A 12170-nucleotide genomic window follows, 5' to 3' on the forward strand; every position below is an offset into this window, starting at 1 on the left:
GTCCATTTCATTACAGTTTGTTGAGTAATCCAGGCATGGTGCTGGGGACACTGGTGAACTGAACTGATTTTTAAAGCCCCTATTCTTATGAAGTTGGCATTCTGGCTTAATTACAAGTAAAATAAATAGATACTTCAAGTGTCGAGTGCTAAGTGGAGAAAAAGACAACACAGAACCTTGAAAGGGTTAGGGGGAGGGAGAGATCCAGAAGCCAGAGAAGCCATCACTTAGTAAGTGACTGATGACTTCAGGTGACAATATCCCAACATAAATCTATGTAGAGAAAGATAAGCAACCCAGACGTGTGCAAAGGTACAGGGGTGGAAGAGACGCCTCCTGTGTTAGAGGAATGAACAATGAGGAGACAACAAATATGGTAATAAACAACACACCAAAAAAGAAACAAAGGAAGAGATCAGACAGGCAAGAACCTTCCTGAACCAAAAATATATGTCTTGTGGGGTAGGATATGGGAGAGAAAGAAATCATATACATATACATGTACATATATACATACTACACACTATACACACATACTACACACACACACACACACATACACACACACACACACACACACACACACACACACACACACACACACACACACACCTCTTGAGCCAGACAAGGTAACACTCCTAAAACCTTGCACCCTGGAGACCAAGAAAGTAGAACTGAGAATTTGAAGCCAGCCTGAGCCACTTGGAAGGAAAGAAGGAAGGAACAAGGAAGACACATATCTTGATAAAATTTTTCTTAATCTCTCTTTTCTTAAGATAGTCAGTATCTAAACAGTCTTCAGGCCATTGAGATGGCTCCATAGATAAGAACACTTGCCACCAATCCTAGCTATTTGAGTTCAATCCCCAGAACCCACACAGTGGAAAAAGAGAACCAATTCTGTAAAGTGTCCTCTGACCCTCACATGAGTGCCATAGCACACGGGCTTCTGTGCACACATACCCTCCACACACATGAAATAAATAAAATCAGAAGATATAAAATAACGCCTCAATCTTTCAGATTGTTATTGTTACCGTTAGAAGGACAAATAATTAATCGATACAATTTTCAATGACAATTAATCACAAAGAAATTGGAGGGATCTCTCTTGCCCCATTCATTCCTTTTTCTGTGAATTAATTTACTAAAGGATAGGTGGAGCTAGGCCTCAGCACCCATCAGCGGCCCAGCTGTCACTGTTAGTGATATAAATGTTCTCAAAAGAAATGTCTTTCTGTTCAGACTGTTGCCAAACAGGAGTCACAAGAGTTTCTCGGAATAGAGTTGCTCAACAATCTGGGCCATTCTAAAATCTCACCAGGAAGCAAGCACATGATGGGCTGTTGTCGTAACCTGTCCCTCAAACACAGACCAACAGCAGCCATAATCACAATACTCCTCTTTGTTTGGAAACAAACTGGAAGGCACTTGGCTGGCCTTCTTAACCACAGAGGGTCACTCACACTCCTTTGTTTAGAGCCTGAATGCCAATGTTCCCAGCCTTGCGCTTGGGTAGGGATAAGAGATAGTGGTGCACTTGCCTTACCTGGAGAGGGAGAAGGACTGTTTGTGGAAGGGAAGTGGGAGAGGAGAAGCCAGACGTGAAAGTGGAGTTCTTTTATTTTATTTTATTTTATTTTATTTTATTTTATTTTATTAATTTATTCATATTACATCTCAATGGTTATCCTCTCCCTTGTATCCTCCCATTCCTCCCTCCCTCCCATTTTCCCCTTACTCCCCTCCCGTATGACTGTGACTGAGGGGGACCTCCTCCCCCTGTATATGGAAAATGGAGTTCTTGGGAAAGAACACTGGAGGGTTTAGATGCTGGACATAGTTTCCCCTGATTCGTCCTATGAGGAGCCTGCAGGAAGTTTCATGAATCCATCTGTGCCTGCCCTGACTTCATCTCTATCATATGTGATACATCGTCCTATCCCAAAGCAACCTAGGGAAGGAAAAGGTTTGTTTGGATGACAATTTCAGGTTACTGTTCATCACTGAGGGGAAGTCAAGGCAGGAACTTAAGCAGTTAGTCACATCCCAACTACAGTCAAGAGCAGAGCGAAATGAAGGCACCTGCACTGCCCGCTTGCTTGCAAGCTAGCTATTTTCTAGCCTATGTACTTCAGGACCCACTGATTAGGGAATGGTGCCACTAGGGCTGGGTCTTCCTACATCAGCTAACACCAAGACAATTCTTCCAAAGGCATGCCCAGAGGCCAATCGGATAAAGGCAAATACTCAGGGCAGGCTCACTCATCAAAAGACTCTAAGTTGCAGCAAGTTAATATTAAAAACCAACCGTTACGCTGCTCCAGTTGGCCATGGGTTTCATGGCTGACTCATATACTTAGTATCGATGTTGACTGATTTGACTAAGTTTCAGTCCATCATCTGTAAAATGGGAGAAAAGTAAGAAATTACAACACACACACTAATGGTGGACACCACTGCAAGAAGAGCTGCATTGGGCAAGTGAGCTTCCGGCAGCTTCCTCAGCTGCAGTGGGTGAGCCTTGGATTGCTTCTTGCTACTGATGTGCATTGTCATGTTTGCCATTTCTGTGTTCCTCATATAACTGGTCTGGTGAGGTTAGGCATGGGGAGACCCTCCCTGCCTATTTTCTGGTGTGGTTATTTCCTGGGTAACAGCCAATTCCTTTGGGAATTTTCCTGCAGATCAATATGAAGATAAACTCATAAAATAATATCGTTCAGGTGAATTAATGATTTCTTTTACAGAATTTCCAGTTTGATTTAAATTGCTTTAGAAAGTTAGGTTGAGATGTTTTTGTTATTGGCTCTGATATAGAAAATCTTAGGGAACAATTTGAAGTTCAGGAGGGTACACGCAATAGTTGGGCTAGGGACTTTTTGAGGTTAGAGAGCAAGAGCAATAGCCCAAACCAGCTCTAGCTGAGGTGACTTTCTCGTTGAAGCTGGGCTGACAGTCAGGTGATGGTTAATTTATTGTACCCACTTTTGCCCTCAGTTTCCTGATATGATTTAGTAAGGAAAACAAGTCAATAAATATATGTGCACATTGAGGATTTAAGGTTAAAATGGCTGACTGTTTTCTACGTAAACGTTTAGATTTGTGATTCTTCTAAGATTTTTATAAGATTGCTTTTTAAGATAATTGATACTTTCTTTGCAGCCACAAATTGTAGCCTGCCAGTAAAGAGGAACTGGCTGGGAAAAAAATTACCTTGCTTGCTTACACCTTGTTAATCTATAACAAGTTGCTTAGTTACAAATGTAGAGTGTCCTTGGGGATTATTTGTTTTTTACCCATAATACATAAAACATTTGATCATGCAAAGGTATTAGTGAACATGTTTTTTATGTATACTGATTGTAATTATTCACTTAAAGAAAAATAGAATGTAATCACATTGTGTGTGTGTGTTTTGTTTTTCTTGTTTTTGTTTTGTTTTGTTTTTGTTTTGTTTTGTTTTTGTTTTGTTTTGTTTACTGCTTGAAAGATTTTTGCTGAGATATATAAGCCTAGGGAGAAAAAGATAAAGTTACTGGAGCTTGTTCTTTAGAGTTTGTCCCATCCGCCAAATGTATACATCTATGTATGTGTATATGTACAGTTGTTGGAGCCTTTGGAGTTTGCTCTATCCATCAAACATGTATATGTGTATATATGTATATATGTTAAATAGTTAGAGCCTGTCTAGTTTGCTCCATCACCAAGTGTGTATGTGTGTGTGTATTGTATGTGTGTATGTATAAATGCATATATGTGTATGCATGTATGCATATGTGCATATGTGTATATATGTGTAAAACTGTATTTATATGTAAAACAATTGAAGAATGCTTGTTGAAGCTTTGCTCCATCCACCCAATGTGTAAATTGTGTATATATGTGTGTATGTATGTGTGTATGTATGTATGCATATATGTATGTATGTGTGTATGAAGTTGTTGAAACTTGTTGGAACTTGCTCATTGGAGTTTTCCTTGCTTCACCCATTGTGTGTGTGTGTGTGTGTGTGTGTGTGTGTGTGTGTGTGTGTGTGTGTCTGGTCTTTTTCTCCTCCTTTTCTTTCCTCTAGTCACTGGCTACTATTACTGGTAGCCCCCAATCAGTTATAATCAGTTCCAGCCTGGAGAATCAAGCTTTTTATCCATCACCAGTTACAAGCAGTGCAGGCCTCCAGTTACCAACTGCACTCCCGACTTCCGTTTACCTTGTAGTGTCAAAGCTGGCCTTCAACACATTAGTATTGTTGAAAGAATAAACAATAATTGACATCATTTCTCCTTACATAAGCCTAAGGTTGATGGGTATCCATCCTTGAGGTCAGTAAGGACATACAGGGGAAGGGCTAACAATCAAGATGTAATATGAATAAATTAATTAAAAAAAAAAAACAAAACAAAACAAAACAAAAAAAAAAAGATAAACGTTGATCAATCTGATAAACCAATAATTTCACAACAAGAAGAAGGTAGCCATTTTTCTCATTGTTAAGTGTATGGTAATTGTAGGCTTTGGTGGAAGGAGGATTTTTATTTGATTTTTGTCTTTACTGAATTGAGAATGTTCCCCCTTATTACTAGTTTGGTGAGATTTTTTTCTTATTTGTTTTGTTTTGTTATGTTGTTTTCTGCACACATGATCAAGTAAATAGCTCTTTACCTATGTTCATACAAGCAACTCTAAATAAATTGAGAAAGACACACAGACACACACACACTTACACAGACACACACACACACACATACACACACACACACACACACACACACACACACACACACACGGAGTTGTGGAAGTGAGGAGACTGGTCACAGAGGGGATCAGGAGGAGTGAGAGTCAGGTAAGAGGTTAATTGTGTATAAATGCCATCATAATATACTGTATACAAGTATGAAGTTAAGAAACATATATATTAAACTTTTTAAAGTGTCAAAAAAAAAAAAGGAACTTACATGGTAATTTTAAGGAAAATTTTGTCAGTTTGGATCCTAGGCTGTCTTTGTAAGTAGCTTATCTTATCAGCAGGGGTCGCATGCTGACTGACTGTGTAAACTAGGCTTGTCTAGAGCTCACAGAGATTGCCCTGTCTTTGTCTCCCTTGTGTCGAGATTAAGGGTGTATACCATCACAGCCCTGGTCAAACATTTCATCTCAATTCCAGTCCAAAAATCTTCAAAAATCTCAAGTGAAAATCAAGCAAGGAAACAAGAAAATTCTAAGACTTGGGTCAGTTGTGCCAAGTCAGGCTTCAATAGGCAAAGCCTATTGAATAGGCAAAGCCTATTCATCCCTTGGAATTTCGTTATTGCTAAATAGTATAGGTGGACCCTTTCCAGAAAGAGCTGACAAACACCTCGCAGCTAAGGAGCTCTGAATTCCAGCCGCTATCAACTCTATGGAGAAGAGTCCCGTTCCTTCCTCCCTTCTTGTTGCCAATAACTTAGCCTCGCATCCTCGGCTTTCTTACTACTTTCTCCCTGAACTTTCTTAGAGAAGGTCTGGAAAGTTGTGATCACCACTAAGCACATTGCAAACAAATCCATAACAACAACAACAACCAAAACAAAACAAAGCCAGAGATTACATCGCAATCTTGGAGCACAGAGACAGCAAGCAGTAACTAGCATCAAAATACATCCGACCAACCGCCAATAGTTATGTACCTAATCTTAATGTCACTTGTTGTGCCATGTTTGGTTGATGTCCCTCAGAGGTCTGCTCTTTTCTGAAGGGAAATGGAGGATGAGTGGACCTGGAGGAGGGGGGGGGACGTGGAAGGAAGGAACATGGAGGACAGGAGCAAGGGAAGTAAGCAGTTGGGATGTAGTGTATGAGATAAAAATAAATAAATGAATGAATGAATAAATAAAATAAATAAGTGAAATATGAGTGAGGAAAAGTGCTCCCAGGAATGGAAATTGGGTAAAGAGCCCACAAATTATCAGGCCATCTAATGGATGTCCCTTTATAGTTCCCAGGCTCTTTGGGTGTCTTTGATCTTTATTCCCTGATTGTATGCTGTTTGGTAGATGAAGTCCTAGCTTCCAATTGGCCTCTCAGACTGGCTTTGTTGCATATGTTTCTTTTACTATAGCTTTCTTTAGCTCCAACTATTGTCTACACAAAGCTGTTCGGGAAGGTTATGGAACCATTAGTTGGTGGAGACATCCTGGAATAAAGTGCATCACTTTGACTAAGACTTCAGGTTAATTAACCTGCTTCCCATTGTTGTCCTGAAGACCTTAGTCCTGGAAACTCGGCTGTGGTGATGAGGGGAGGATGGAGAAAGTGCAGACACACATAAACAACTACCAAAAAATAAAGCTGAGAATAGTAGAGCCAACTTCACAACAGCTCAAATGTCAGTGGGCTTATTATGTACAGCACAAGAAAAAGGAAGTAGCAAGTCTTGGAAAGAGGTCTCTAAAGACACAGTCTCATGTTGTACATAAATGGAAGAAGGATACTGAAGTTACTACTTTTTTTGCACACAGTGTCGATCATTTTTAAACTGTCGTGGTTAGGCTGTAGGAATACTTTGCCATTCCTATGACCCAACTGAGAAAAAGTCCTTGTCAAATCACCTGGGTCTGAGGCACTGGTGTCCTTGACATGGATGTGCCCAAGTCAACAATACACATTCTCTCGGCACGTCCTTACATATTCGTTCAAGGCTTCATCAGTTTCCCACATATTCCCATTTACTCTTCACTCTCTTGATGTACTGCAGATGTACTATTGTCTGCCAGCCTCAGCTTCCTGCCATTTTGCCTACTCTGTCATGGTGGATGGAATATAGGTTCCTCAGACCAAATCGTAATAAAGCCATCTCTTAGGTACATTGATTTTTTTTCTTGGTCATCTTATTGCAGAAATGGAAAAAGAAACTAGACACTGAGACACAGAAGTATTGCTGTGATAAACAGGACAATCTGGTTCTAAATCCTTTAAAAAATTGTATGCAAAAGGATAGGGAACAATTTTTCAACTATAGGATAATAAAGGCCTCAGATGCTGTAAGGAGACCTTAATAGCTCTTGCCTGAAGGAGTTTGAGGGGAAAAAAACAGACCACTTAGAGAATTATGAAAAGTAGAAGCCTGATGTCAGAACAGAACAAGACAGGCATGATGGGAAAGGCCAGTGAAATTATATTCTGAAAAAGAATCTGATGCATTCAGGCTGTGTTCTGAAAACTTGAGTTAGGCTGTAATTTCTGAGTAATAAATGAATGTGTTTGCTAGAGGATATTTCAACATGAGACAGCACTAATTCTTTGACATGATAATTGCTCACCTCTCTTTCCCAGGTCTACACTTAAAAAAAGAACAGAAAGTTGAGTAATAAACTATGAAAAGGGATGTGCAGTTTGTTGAGGAAGAGAACATGAACAGCTCTAAACTTACAATAAGTAGTGTTCTGGAAAAGAGACTGTAGCTGCTGCAAAGGAACCACAGGAAAAAAGCCTTTGAAAAGAGAGTTCCTGGATTGGTAATGCAACCATAGGACCTTTTGTCTCAAACAACTACCTAGAGAAATATTTCCACCGATTCACAGAGAACACCGTAGCTTCTATTCAACATCAAGGCCCCATTTAGAGATGGAAATAGAACTGAGAATCAGCCATGTGGTAGTGCCATTAAAGAAACGCAGTTAGCAGTATTATAGCAAGCTCTTCTATGGTTACAAAGAGGCACACTGGAAAGCCAGGACTGGGCTCCTTAAAAGGAAGCCTTCAGAGTCCATTACATGAACCTGTGCAAATGAAACATAATAAACACACAGCTGGGTGCTGGTGGGGTGGGAGAAGTGAAGCATAGAGAATGTGTGGCTTTTCAGGGAACTTACAGTAAATGATGTATGAATGTTTATTCCAAAATAGACTATTTATTCCATCTATGAAAAGACTCAGGGGACATCAAAGAAGTGGGAGGAGAAAGAATATATAAACCCGAGGATAAGAAAACTCTATGAGCATATATACAGGGGGAGGAGGGCCCCCTCAGTCACAGTCACAGGGGAGCAGGGGAAAGTGGGAGGGAGGGAGGAATGGGAGGATACAAGGTATGGGATAACAATTTAGATGTAATATGAATAAATTAATATATATTTTTATGTATATATTATATATATATAAAAGAAAATCAGGTGCCAAATTCTACCTTCCAGGCACGAACTGGGCTTTGCAAACATGATCTGAAAGTAGCTGATGTTGCCTGTACTGGGCCTATACAAGAATGTTTCCACACAGGATGGTTGTCAGCAGTCAATCATGGGTCAGGAAGACTCATGGGGCCTTACTCCCCGATCCTGAACATAGGGATCTGATGCATTCTGAAAGAAGGATGATGCATGGTTTTAAGTTGTGTACCCAATAGTGAATCTGTTAGGTTACAATGGATAGTTTCAGACTTGCCGTGGGTCACAAATGAGTGGGTCACAAAATAAAATGAAAGCAATGAATTTTTAGGGACCATGTAGGGGTGGTAGGAAGATGACAGAAATGGTGAATCTGAGAATGTGTGGTGTGGGATTACACAGAATGCTCTATGGATGGTAGCTAGTGCACCCGTCCCAACCCTCTACTCAGTACAAGCATTTGTAGAAGCAAGACGTCAAGGAAATTGCTTTCCTCGTTCTCAAGTTGCCATCAGACTTGCTACTCTGACTCATATAAAACACACTAACAACAGACATTAAATAGCTTTTACTCAATAGATGGAAGCACGTTCCTGATTAGTGGATGAGGTAGACATGGCACTGTCCTGGGTGCTGGATCCTGTCCGTATAAACTTCACTCTGCTCTCTTGTGTTGTCTCACAGCCTAGACGTTTGGATCTAAAGTAACATTCTTAAAACCACGCAAGAAATTCATAAAACTGTATTGCTTACATCTCAAAGGTTTACCCTTGTTTGGATTCATCAACCAGGCAGTCACTGAAGACCCCTGGATTCAGGGAGAGGACACAGTTCTGATGTTCCAAGGTGATTTGTAACAGTTATTATTGAAAATTTTCTCCTAGGCATGGCAGAGCAATTGCTGCCTTAAAATCAAAAATTGTGCTACCCACAGGAGACCTTCACATGATTGTGTCCAGGAACATTCCTGTGAGGACAGGTTAGAGGGATAATTAGTCAAACAATAGGGGGTGTTAGAGCACTGATCAAAAATAATTATGTTCAAAAAAAGTACATTAAGTCGGTCCTACAACATCAGAAAGAGCAAAAGAAAATTCCCCATGACCCTATGAGCAAGCCAAGTATGAGAGTTGGTCTTCTTCCCGCAGAAGAGTGTCACTGCTTCTCCATATATGGTGCAGCAAGCTCTGAGAAAAGACTTACTAATGTGGAGTCCTGTCCAGCCAAGATCCTGATTATGGGAAATAGAATATGAAATTGAGGTGAGCCTTGGGGAGGCTAGAGTGGAAAGATTAAAGGACAAGGAAGGGGAAATGGAGGTAGGGTAAGGAAGGCAATATGGGGAGGGACAGAGGGCACTAATGGTCATTTGAGGGGCCAGAGCCATATGGAAACCTCCTATAATAGAAACAACTTAAAATACATATGTATATGGAAGAAATTTAAATGAAATTACCAAATCACCTTGGAGAGATAGAACCCCAAAGGATCACCATTCACTACCAAGTGAAATCTCCAAAGCTAGAAATAGGTTATATCTATTAAAGTTGCTGAAAATGAGACATGGAAAACCCCAAACAAGTTTGGCCATTGTCAAGGCTTTTCCCTGATCTCAAAAAATTGACGGTAAGACCCCATTGCTTAATTTTTTAAAAAAACACTTGAAGATTTCGTTGACTACAAACAATCCGAGTTGTTGACTAACTAGAGACACACATAAAATAAAGAAATCTTTTCTTTTAAGATTTATTTATTTATCATGTACGCAGTGTTCTGACTGCATGTATGCCTGCATGCCTACATGCCAGGCCAGAAGAAGGCACCAGATCTCAATTTAGATGGTTTTGAGCCACCATGTAGTTGCTGGGAATTGAACTCAGGACCTCTGGATGAGCAACCAGTGCTCTTAACCTCTGAGCTGCCTCTCTAAAAATCTTTTAAAGAATTTGTCAACTCTGTTTCTAACCACAGTGAATGTAAGTTGAGTAGCTACTTTGTGCCAGCCTCAATTCTAAGCACCCCAGGGAAAAATAATCTTCACATCCATCTTTCACATAAAATAACTGAGTTTCAGGAAGACCAAATATATTCCCAAGTGTCAATGGTGGATTGGAATCCTCTATTTTCTTTTGTTTAATACTTATTATTTGAGTATAATTATGTTTATACATCTAAACAATCCCTTTTTAACTAAGTACCTTTTAATTTCTTATTTAAAGCTTTTCATGTTTTGTTTCATGTGTATGGGTGTTTTGCCTGCATGTCCAATTGCATCTTGTGCGTGTGCAGTGCCTACAAAGGCCAAAAGAGCTGTCAAATCTCCTAGGCCTGGAATTACAGACAGTTGTGGATTGCTATGTGAGTGCTTGGACTTGAACCCGGGCCCTCTAGAAGACAGCCATTACTCTTAACTGCAGAGCTATCTCTCCTGCCCCTATGTTTAATAAAAAAATTTAAAACCAGTGTGTGTGTGTGTGTGTGTTGCATATGAATACAGGTGCCCACAGAGGCCAGAGTAGGGTGTGGATGTCAGATCTTCTTGGAGCTGGAGTCCCAGGTGGTTATGAGCACTGGAGGCTTGACCTTAATGTGTGCTCTTAACCCTGGAGCCATCCCTCCAGCCCCATGAGTCTCCGTATTCTAACTCCAAACTTTCCTCTCTCAGTGAGATCCTGAGGTGGTGAGTACAATGCTGCCTGTTCACAGGGAACCTGCTAGAACACTGTGTCGTTGTTATTTTTAACTATGAAGAGGTGGCCATTGCAAGTGTGGGAATGTGTCAGCTGTGAGTGCAGGATGCAGTGGCCAGTGCCTAGAGTTCCTTGAATGTACAGCTATTGGATTTGTGTTTAGAAGCCAAGGACAGGTCCCTGAGGTCTGCTTTGGGAACAGAGCTATTGTTCTCTGCCCTGGACCCACAGGCATGAGGTGCCAGGTACTTTACAAGGACAATAAGGAGGCAGAGGAGCCAGTTCCTCTTCGCCCTGGATGCTTCCCTGGCTTTCCCTTATCCAGCAGGAAAGTGTGGTCATCATTGTGTGTTTTTCCTCCTTGGTCAGGGAGGCTCTGTTTTCAGAGAAATGTGAGTAGATTGGGTGTATCCAGCAGAAGCAGGTTTGTGGCAGCCTGGTACTGCCCACACTTCGCCCTTCCTCTGGGGAGTATAACACTTTAAAGCCACGTGAAACCTGAAGCTTAAAACTATATGCAGCAAAGCAGTAAACAGTTAGGGTACAGGCCCCAGAGTTAAGCCATCAAGTCCAACCCTCAGCTGTGTGACATCGGTCAAGCCCCTGAATTACTCGGTGCCTCTGTTACATCGTCTGTGAAACAGGAGTTATCTGGGTTCCTACCCCCTGATGCTCCCATGAGGCTAAATGACGTCAAGTCCTGATAGGCCAGGACTGACTCTGCAGACTTAAGCTCTCAGGCATGAATCAGAAGACAGGGGAGAGAGGAGAGAGAGCAGGTCAATTTGTGTGTCTATTTGTGTGTCTGTGTGTCTGTGTGTCTATATGTATATATGTGTCTCCATATATAAATATGTACATCCATATTATATACATATATACATATTATATACATTATATATATATATATATATATATATATATATATATATATATATATTTGAGTTTGGAAGAACCTGGGATATGGCTGCCCACCTGTCTGTACCAGGGCAAGTCATAGCTGAAAAACAAGAGGAGGGTAATGGGAGAGAGAAACCAAGAGCAACAAGGGACAGGGGACCCTGGTCATAACAACACCAGGAGTAGGGATGACAGTCTTTTACTAATGTGATGTCCTCCTCCAGGCAGATATAGATATACTGCCAATGTCCAAGGCACAGTCAAGAAGGGGAGGAAACTCTTGGCCGCAGGAGGGTCCTTCACGGAGACACCCCAACTGCAGGGAAAGTGAAATGTTTTATTGAAAGCACAAGTTCTTACTGCCCACGCTGTCCTGAGCATGGCATTGTTGGCCAATGGGCAGGGGCTGGATCCTTTCCCAGGGTAAGGGCAGGATGGG

This window comes from Acomys minous (assembly GCF_964271855.1).
Source record: "Acomys minous genome assembly, chromosome: 3".
Taxonomy (NCBI): domain Eukaryota; kingdom Metazoa; phylum Chordata; class Mammalia; order Rodentia; family Muridae; genus Acomys; species Acomys minous.